The sequence below is a fragment of the Zingiber officinale genome, chromosome 6A, assembly GCF_018446385.1.
Source record: "Zingiber officinale cultivar Zhangliang chromosome 6A, Zo_v1.1, whole genome shotgun sequence".
Classification (NCBI taxonomy): Eukaryota; Viridiplantae; Streptophyta; class Magnoliopsida; order Zingiberales; family Zingiberaceae; genus Zingiber; species Zingiber officinale.
This window is the reverse complement of record NC_055997.1, coordinates 6,245,458-6,252,909: the sequence shown is the minus strand read 5'-3', so window position 1 is coordinate 6,252,909 and position 7,452 is coordinate 6,245,458. Positions and strand designations below refer to the sequence as shown.

At 36.3% G+C, this 7,452-nt stretch overlaps 2 long non-coding RNA genes across 2 annotated transcripts; both read left to right on the top strand.

The window, feature by feature from the left end:
* Positions 1-2,940: 2,940 nt before the first annotated feature.
* Positions 2,941-3,406, top strand: LOC121993674. Its single transcript, XR_006115359.1, has 3 exons — positions 2,941-2,972; positions 3,084-3,200; positions 3,331-3,406. It is a non-coding gene; the product is annotated as an uncharacterized LOC121993674 (long non-coding RNA).
* A 54-nt stretch (positions 3,407-3,460) lies between these two features.
* Positions 3,461-3,682, top strand: LOC121993675. Its single transcript, XR_006115360.1, has 2 exons — positions 3,461-3,495; positions 3,626-3,682. It is a non-coding gene; the product is annotated as an uncharacterized LOC121993675 (long non-coding RNA).
* The last annotated feature ends 3,770 nt before the right edge of the window (positions 3,683-7,452 follow it).

The window sequence follows — 7,452 nt, the reverse complement described above, 5'->3', positions numbered from 1 at the left end:
TGACCACAACTTGGTGGCAAGCTAAAGTCCCCCGGACTTCCTGCTAAGCGCATCGGCAACCACATTAGCTTTCCCCGGGGTTAATAAGGTACGCATTAAATGCTTTTCCACGTAATAGTTTGTGGGCATCAATCGTAGATGCCTACAAAATTTCTAAAAATCTTTCTAAGTTAAAATTAGACGAGCTTTTCTGTGAATTAGAATTACAGGAACAAACTAATGCTGGAGCCGAGAAAGGTATAGCTTTATTTGTAGGTTCCTCCAAAGAAAAGAAGAGCAAGCCTGAATATGAAGAAGATTCCGACCAAGACTCCGAAGACAAAGAACACCTGGTGAACTTGGTAAGAAAAATGTTCACCAGGAGAAAAAGGAGCTTTAGCAAAAAGGACCTTTAAAAGATCAGTTCTCCCTCAGAACAAAAGAACGTGACTTGCTTCGGCTGCAATAAAAAGGGACACTACAAGAACGAATGCCCAAAACTGAAGTTCGACAAACCGAAGCCAACCAAAAAGAAGGCTCTCAAAGCAACGTGGGACGACTCCTCGGACGAATCGGAGGAAGAAGAGCAGAAACATCGAGTGGCCCGCGAAGCTGAAACAGAAGACGAGTCGGAAGATGAAGACGGGTCTGAACCTGAAACAAGCCACGAGTCCATACTCGTTTCCGAATACCCGAATGAGGTATATTTTAATTTAAACAAAAAATTTTTTAGAATCATTTCCTGTTTAAATAGTAAATTAATTAAAATAGAAAATGAAAACAAATCACTTCTTGAGGAAAATCAAAACCTCAAGGAACAAATCAAAAATTCAAATCCAACTCAAGATCTACCACTTGAGGAGGAGAATTTATCATTAAAAAATGATATTAACAATTTAAAAGAAATGCTAGAAAAATTTACAACAAGATCAAAAAATCTTGACTTAATCCTGAACAATCAAAAAGCATGTTATAATAAAACCGGACTCGGATACAAGTCGAACTCAAATAAAACTTTTAAGTCATTAATAACTCAATACAAATCAACTAATCAAGCTTGGGTTCCAAAAGCATGTCTAACCACCACTACAAGAAAAACCCTCATAGACATCGGTGGAACAATAACGGTTTTAAGCAAAAACCGATGTCTTTGAGTATTTTACACCGATTTTTTCAAAAACCGGTGTCTATGAGCACAGATTTTCGCTCATAGACATCGGTTTTTTAATCGATGTCTATGAGCGCCTTTTTTTTTGTTAATAGACACCGGTTTTAACAGCGGTTTTTAAAACCCGGTGTTAATGAACCAAAAATAATAATTTAATTTTTCCACCAGCTACACTTCACAAAATTCCCTCCAAACCTAAACCAATATCGCGCCCCTTCTCTCAGCCTAAACCTAAACCTAAACCTCCGACCATCTCTCTCAGCCTCATCTCCCTCTTCCCCTTCGATCCACGCCCCTTACTTCTTCCCCTTCGATCGACGCCCCTTCCTGGATCGACGCCCTTACCTCTCCCAGGATCAAAATCATCTGCTTCGGTCCTAAGCTCGTCCGATCCTCTCTTCCTCCTCCTCCTTCCTCTCTTCGCTCTTCCCGGCTAAGGTAGGGGCCGACGAGATCCGAACAGCGAGAGGACGCCCACGACCACCATGGCACGGTTGGTCGGCAACGTGAGGGAATCCGAAGGAAGAGAGAACAGCACCGAGATCCTGGAGCTCGTACACAGAAGGGGCATTGACTTACTTCCTCCTATCCCTCCCCTCCCGCTATCTCCCCTTCTGCGCCAGATCTACCTCTCCGGCAATCACGACCTTGCCTTCGTGGGCGCCCTTCCGACGGCTCCCCCTTTGCCACCACCTGGAGCGGGAGCGGTGGTTCGAGGGGGAGAGGTACGAGGCGATGCACGTTCAAGGCAGGCGGTGGAGCGGCGACATGGGCGGCCGATTTAACCCTAAGAAAGGCATGGCGTTTGAGGGTTCTATCTTCGACGCCGGGCCGATTTTTGAGTCCTATGGCGTAGCTCACGGATAGGCAGGTCGATTGCTCGATTTTTGAGTTGGCCATCATCATCATCTCCCTGTTGCTGGAGAAGGGACTTCATCATGTCCGGGAGGTGAGTCAGAGCTTCACTTTGTCTGATATGTGTTTGGGTATTTTTCTTGACAGGAAAGTTGCTCAGGAATTTATTTTTTTTACTATAATTTTTAAAGGAAAATTATGAGGCGTTTGTCTCAATCTTGATCTATGTATGTATGTATTGGGAAAAAAAATCTAAACTATCTTGATCAGGATGAACTTGGTTTGCGAATACAAAAAGTTGTTTTGCTTTGTTGTTTCTTTGGGAGTTATCAGTAACATCAAGAAATTAAATGAAGCGAAAGCGGTTTCTTTACGAGTTATCAGTCATGTTTCACGAGGAAGCATGGTTTTATAAATTCTCAGTTTATATCTTAAAGATTAATCATTTTTCAGTTTTTGGAATGTCTGGGGCTGTAAGTGAGAAATTGTCTTGATAATTTCATACTTCAGATCCTTGAATGGCTTATCTTTTTCCTAGCTTGGAATTATGCTACTCCATCTTGTCCTGCATCAGCATCATTTTCTCATATGACTGACAGTTACATCTGCTTTGACTTCGTTGTCAGTGGTTTATCAAGAGGCAAAAGAGAACTCTTTTTGAAGTTCTTGAGAAGGTGAAAGCCGGTAAAACCAGAAAGTTCATACCTAAATTGGAGCACTCTTTCGACGTGCATGGTATCCGGAATAGATGAATTACTGTAACTCTGTGATCCATTGTGGTTTTCGCAGAGTTGATGATTCTCGGCTTCATCTCCTTGCTGTTGACGTTTAGTCAGGACCAGATCGCGAAAATCTGCGTGCCAAAGGCAGTTGCAGAAATAAAAGGTGGCTGCTCGCGCTGGTGCTGAGGGAGTCACACCTGAAGCGCAGGATTTTAGCTGCTGGTGATTCAGTGGTTGAATGCCCCCCAGTGAGTAGTGCACAGCAACTTCCAATTCTCTGATTGTTTGGTTGAAAATAATCTATTGTAAACAAAATCTAAGAAGCTTTCACTAAAATGTTCAGTTGCGATCACTTGTAGGAAAAGGAGCAACTGATTACTGCCACAGGCTTGCACCAGTTGCACATTCTGATGTTCTTTTTGGCTGTGTTTCATGTGGTAAATAGTGGTCTTATAATGGTCCTTGGAAGAGCAAAGGTGAATCTGCAGTGACAGAGTAGTGGATTACATTATGTATCATTCTGAATAATTCCATAGCATTGCCTGAGGATGATTTAGTTTAGCTGTTGCAGTATCCACTTTGCATTGATAATCTTCTCTTGGGCAGATACACAGATGGAAGGACTGGGAAAAGGATACGACATCGGCTGAGTATGCCTTCACGACTGGTATATATATGTTCATTATTCTTTGTTTTTTTGTCCCAGATTTGCATCCTTGGATCCTAGTTTGAGTGGTAAAAGTGCATAACCAGTATATCATGATGCAAAAGGTTTGAGTTCTCTGACACAGCATTGAATTTGAAATTTTTTCATGTACATTTGGAAGCCCAGATTCTACCAGTTTTGTAGTTTTATATTTGCATGTTTCTGTCTGCTGAGTGACTGAATTATTTTCTGCAGGGAAAGCTATTTCAAAGGAAGAGCTACTGAAACCAAAGGAGGAAGAGAAACCAAAGGTATTTTTCACACACTTCATCTTTGATTTGGTGGTCATGTTTACCATACGTGTCAGTTAATTCCCAAGAGCTATATTTTTTTGTTTCACTTTTATTGTTAGCTATATGAGCACAACATGCTATGCTTTTGATTTATTATTACAGCTATTTATCAGAAAGGAGAATTATTGGTACACTTTTGATTGTTTAATTATAGGCTCTCTTAGTTGGAAGCAAGTGTAGTGCTGATTGTGTAGGAGTGATTTGTAACCCTTATTATTATTTATTAGTTTTTGCACAATTTTTTATGTTGGATCCATTGCTGTCTAGTTGATTTTTATTTGCTCTTTTTGTTTCTTTAAGTTCACTTCCATTTGCAATCTCTTCATATATTAGTGACTAATGGTTGGTTGCTGTTCCTGGATTTGTTATAGCGCTATTGGTTGTTTCTACTAAAGAAAGTTAACTTTTATCAGGAATATTCTTCTGTGATCTTCCTACACAATTGGGAGACTTTGCAAAACCAAAGTAACTAATTTATTAGGTTGAAATGATAGATAGATGAGTGATCTCAGTCTTGGCATGACTAACATTTTTTTTTTTTATGTTCAAAACCTTTCATTTTGTTTTGTATGGTTCTCTCTAAGAGCATGGACCTAGTTATCTTTTGACAGCTGAATATGATTCTTTTACTTCATTTGTAACTGCAAATTCAACTTTCTGATACCTTGTGAACCACTGAAGATCCTTATTGCAAGCATTGAAGTAAGCATTGATGTGGTTGAGATAAATGATGAATATGTCTCTTTTTAAGCATTCAAATTAGTCATCTTGTTATCTGGTGCTCTTACTACTTTTTCAACTATGATTTTTGGTCTTGGTTTACTAATATATTATTTATGTGCTTTTACAGTTTACAAATCTCAAGTACTCCAGAGTTGAAATTGATGAAGTGCGGTTCGAGTGGGCTGAATGCATGCTAGATTACAGTTGAAGTGCGGTTCTACTTTGATGTGTTGTTAAAAGAATGTTCTACCTTGATTATGATATCTATTAGCTTTTGATGTAAAAAGAATGTTTGTGTATTTTATGGATACTATTGTAAGAAGAATATTTATGTAATTTATGAATATTTGTGTATTTTATGGATAATGTTGAATGAAGAATATTTGTGTAATTTGTTAATATTTGTGTATTTTTTTGTTACTATTTCGGAAATCAAATTTATACTGTTAAAAAATACTGATATTACATCAGTTTTCCACCGCTGTAAAACCGGTGTTATTAACTAATATTACATCGGTTTTACACCGTTGATGAAACTATGTCGTTCTGTGATACTACACCGGTTAATAACCGATTTGAAAACCGGTGTCGTTAAGTGATACTACACCGGTTTTAACCCGATGTCTAAAATGGCAGACTTTTAACATCGGCTTCATAGACATCGGTCGAAAATGAAATAGACACCGGTGGAAAACCGATGTCTATGAAGGTTTTTGTTGTAGTGCACGCAAGTAGGACTTAATCAATATTATATACCTAAAGAAAAAGTATATTATATAAACTCGATTAAACCAAATAAAAAACCAAAATACAAACCTAAATCGAAAAATTCAAAATTTAAAACTCAACAAAATATAAACTATCACCAAGTTAATTATAACTATAAAAGAAATAGACACAAACCTAAAACAAAAATTTAAATTAAAGGTCAATAATTCAGGGGGAGTCTCCAGAATAGCTGGCACCTCCAAAATTAACTAACCCGGCAGGTTAATTAGGATTAGTTAAAAAGAGACCAAGTTTAACTTGAATCATGGTACTGGTGAAGTTTTTGGATGATAGTACGTTAGGGAAGCTTGGGCATCGCATGTCTAGAAACATATGGTTTCGATCTGGTGCATTTGGCCAAGTGGAACTGACCGAAGCTACCCTTAAATGAATCCCAACCAGTTAGACCAAGATTTAGTACTAAGCTCCGTGGATAGGACTATTCAGAAAACCTCGAAAGGTTGGTTACTACCAATGACGTCCATGTGACTCACCAAGCTTAGAAGTTTATCCGAAGATTGCCTATTTGTGGAGACCAAAGCTAAATCTGAATCTAACACAAGTTAAACCAAAACTCCATAATTAAAAATCCAATTTCATCTCACAAAATCATAGGATTTCCTGATTGATAATATAGATCGGGTGAGATGAATAAGGCTTAAATTTGTTTAATTAAAATTAATTTCAAAATTTTAATTTTAAAATTAAAAATTAATTTCAAAATTTTAATTTTAAACTTAAAAATTATTTTCAAAATTTTAATTTTTAAACTTAAAAATTAATTTCAAAATTTTAATTTTAAACTTAAAAATTAATTTCAAAATTTTAATTTTTAAACTTAAAAATTAATTTCAAAATTTTAATTTTAAAATTAAAAATTAATTTCAAAATTTTTATTTTCAAACTTAAAAATTAATTTCAAAATTTAATTTGAAACTTAAAAATTAATTTCAAAATTTTAATTTCAAACTTAAAAATTAATTTCAAAATTTAATTTGAAACTTAAAAATTAATTTCAAAATTTTAATTTTAAACTTAAAAATTAATTTCAAAATTTTAATTTTAAACTTAAAAATTAATTTCAAAATTTTAATTTTAAACTTAAAAATTAATTTCAAAATTTTAATTTTAAATTTAAAAATTAATTTCAAAATTTTAATTTTAAAACTTAAAATTAATTTCAAAATTTTAATTTTAAACTTAAAAATTAATTTCAAAATTTTAAACTTAAAAAATCATTTTGAAAATTTTAATTTTAAAACTTAATTTCAAAATTTTAATTTTAAAACTTAAAAATTAATTTTAAACCTAATCTCTAAATCTTAATGTAAAAAAAATAAATAAATAAATAGGCGGGCGGCCCTGGTAATCACTTCCGGCCCGGGAGGGAATCCGGGCGCCCCGCCTAAAATCAACTCCGGGCGCCCGGAATGGCTCCAGGCGCCCGGAGCTCCCTATAAATAAGGGGCAGCGGGCGCCCCCAACCCTTGCCCCACAAAATCTTCACTTTTGCCAAGGTTCACTCCGAACCTCAGTGCGAGTGTATTTTAAATCAAAATTTTCTTGCGGTGAAGACGCTGCTGCGATTCAACCGAGGTCATCAGATCTATATTTGTCGATGGCTCCTCGGTAAAACTTCTTCCCCTATCTGAAAATTTATTAGAATTTGTCTTCTCATTTTTTTCTTAGAATATCTTTTTAAAATGAACAATATTGGAACCCTCTAATGCTAGCACTGACCCTAGGTTTCCCACAGATGAACTAAGGATTAAGTTTGAGTCAACCGTTTATAAGGCCATTAGGACTAAATGTATAGATAGATCGTTCTTTCTAGGTTCATGTGCCTCCGTTATAGAGGTTATAAACCACTATAACTTAAAGAACCTTGTCGAATGTACCAGTCCAGTAAACATAAGTCTGTGTGCTGAATTTTGCAATAACCTAGTGAAAGTAGACGATCTCACCTATACCACTAGGGCAGCGGGTACTGATATCACGTTTTCCCCTACTACTATCCGAGAGTTTTTAGAGTTACGTCCATCTACTTGTCCTTTCTTGTGCTATCCTCCCAGGGATCTACCATTCGGAGATCCCTACTCACATATTACTCTCAATACGATTTATTTGTATTTTTTTGGGGGAGAGCGAGATCCCACTGTGACCCAGTTTAGGTCGGTAGAACTTCGAGTCCAGGACTACGCTCTTTATAGGGTCTTAGTCTTTTGCATTTTACCACTG